Source organism: Cibotium barometz, chromosome 1 (genome assembly GCF_041138505.1).
Source record: "Cibotium barometz isolate CiBa-2024 chromosome 1, ASM4113850v1, whole genome shotgun sequence".
NCBI lineage: Eukaryota > Viridiplantae > Streptophyta > Polypodiopsida > Cyatheales > Cibotiaceae > Cibotium > Cibotium barometz.
Window position 1 is genome coordinate 32,731,151 of NC_141046.1, and position 3,032 is coordinate 32,734,182.

Below are 3,032 nucleotides of genomic sequence, written 5' to 3' on the forward strand. Positions count from 1 at the left end.
CAACATAGACCCAAATTCCAATCCACCACCTAAGATATGGCCAATTGCTATAGGAAGTAACCTCACAGAGACAAGGAGGTATATTCATTATGGGAAGGTGAATACAAGGTGGAGAGCAAGAATGCAAAAGGTGTTATGCCCACCCCACCGAGTAGCAGTAGGGCTTCAAGGTTCTTTATAACTACAACTTCCAAAGAACCACCATATGGGTCCACTACTAATACAGAGGTTGGTGGCTCAAGCATGCAAAATGGCATAAGAGTCAAGTACCACATTGATATCAGAGGAAGTGGAAAAAAAACTAAAGGCCTCTTTGAAAATGAAAACTATGGTGGTAGAAGAAGTGCAGAGACTAGAGCACAAGTATTAATTTTTCAAGATCGAATCGCACGAGGATGATGCACACGTGGGAAAATATGATGTCCATGTGAAAGACAAACCGTGTCGTACGTATCCAAATTTTACAGATAGAGAATCTAAGAAGAAGCTGTATCTTGCATGCAAGCACTTGTACTTCATTTATTTGCGGGTGCTAGGCTTGAGCCAGAACGCGAATTTGTTCATCCTCACCAACCTATTGTATTGGACCTTGAGCTTTACAATGCCTTGTCTTGTAAGAGAACCTACCATAATTTAGATAATTGAATGCATGGATTATTAGTTGACCTGTAGTATTTTGGGACTTTTGTAACCTCTATGGAAGCAACCTCATTGTAGAGGGTTTGATTGTGCAATATCTTTCTCCCCCCCCTCTCTCCCTCTTCCCCCTCTCGCTATGGGTTGTGCATTTTCAAGCAGGTATGGTATTGTAGAATGTGGTCATGTATTGATGAATGGTATTCACGTTTACGAGCATTCAACGGTTTGAAATCTTACGGAAATGAGAGGGGAGCGGCAAGCTAGAGAGAGAAGAGAGGATCAAGGTTTTCCATAAAACACCCAATCCCTTATTTATAATTGCAAGTATTTACATACTCGCTCTTCGCCAAAAAAGTACAAAAGATGCCTTTATTATTGTGGTGTAGAAATTCAAGGAAATATGCCTTTATTATTGATATTAAAAAAGACAAAATGTGTTTTTTATCTTGTTTTTTATCTTGTTTATTGTTGCAAAAGTAGAGTACACCTCTCCCACTACTATTAAAATAGAGATAAGCTCCAAATCACTTTGTTAATCACCATCGCCACCAAGCCTTGTTAGTAGAGTACACCACCCTAAATGCTCCTTCGTATTGTTTGTGAGGGCCTCATCAAATATTAGCATTGAAGTTATTGTTGCGCGTATCTAGAGGGAGGCCATCAATGTGAAGGTCAAGTAGAAGACCATAGATGGTGCACAAGCATGGAAAGGTCTCACATACTTTCCACTTCTTGGTAATGATGATGCTATTTCTCAAGTGAAGGCCAAAATGGTGGGCTTAATTGCGATATAGCGAGCCCATGGTTTTATTGATGAATCTTCTGAGTGTGTGCTAGAGGAAGTGTGGAAGGGTACGAATGATGTTCGCTTACTTTGTTCCTTCACCCTGGAGGACAAGTAGGGCCCATAGTAGTAAAGATGATGGTTTTCACATTTCTGTATTTGGAAGTTGTACGTGAATGAACTTGGTTTTATTTTTAGTTTGAAGTAATAACCTCAATGTAGAGGATGTAATGTTGTCATGTTTTTCCCTCTGGCTCTATCTCGCCCTCTCCCTCTCAAATAATTATGTCATGAAACTCTCTCCAACTCTCGTTGCCCCTCTCTCTCTTTATGAAGGGGGAGGGTATCTTTTTAGAATCTGATCGCCTAGTTCTCAAAAAGCGCTCGCTAGAAAATGCTAACCATAAAAAATCCCCCATAATCTACCTTCTCATACTTAGACAACATGTCTAAAAACATAATTCCTCTACCTTTGCAAAAGCTAAATCCCATCATGTAATTTATCCTGGAAGTACCCTAGCCCATCCAAATCTTTCATTTTAAACTTCTTCTTGAGAAGCATCTTCATGTTATAAATATCAACATCATTGTCCCCTTTGATAGTTAAGTCATTAACATAGATGGCTACTAGCACAATGCCCCTATCAGTCTTTTTCATGTCTAATAGTGACAAGCTAAGGAGGTGATAACTCAAGTGCTAGAGGTGTTTGTCTAGGACTGGGAGGTCCTGGGTTCAAAGCCCCACACAATGCTTCCTTGACGGCATGTAAAAAATGCGTATGAGCGGTTTCCTATAGGTGAAAAATGGTAACTACGAATGGATCTTGGTCCTAAGGCCAGTTGAAAAATTGTAACTATGAGAGGATCTTAATTCTAAGTTCAATTTGTAAAAGAAACAATAATCCAATAGTGATAAGATACTCTCCTATCTTGTGTCTATACAAGTCTTTATACAATATCTACAATCAAAAATTGGGTATACATGGTCCTTATGTCAACTCCTTTTGTAAATCACCATGTAAAAAGAATTCTTTATACCCATTTGATGTAAAGACAGCATCCCTTAACTATAGATATAGCAATGATTTCTCTCTAGGTTGCCATCTTGGAAACTAGGCAGAAAGTCTCCTCATAGTCAATGTCATAGATCTATCCCTTGGCTAATCTTTCCTTGTATGTGCTCATAGACCTATCCTAATTATTCTTTGTCTTCTTCTCCTTCTTTGGCAAAGGCACCAAACCAAAGAAAAAGAAGATGTTTAGCAGGCCATGATACTGGGGAAAAAGAAAGAAGTGCCACAAGGTGCATCCACACAACTATGTCTCACAAAAACCCAAGCTCTCACTTATATAATGATAACTACACCATGAATAGCTGCCACTAGTGGTTTGTACAAATTGGACATCTATGACAAGTGTGATGTTGCTTGTCTGGCAAGACACTTTTAATGCAATGAAATATGCCCAGTTGTGGCATGCTAGGTTTGGTCATACTTCTATTGATGGTTTGATGCTTTGTGCAACATGGGATGTTAGATAATTTTCCTCAACTTAATCCACCACCAAGATATTTTTGTAAAGGATGTATCCTTGTCATCCTTTCCCAAAG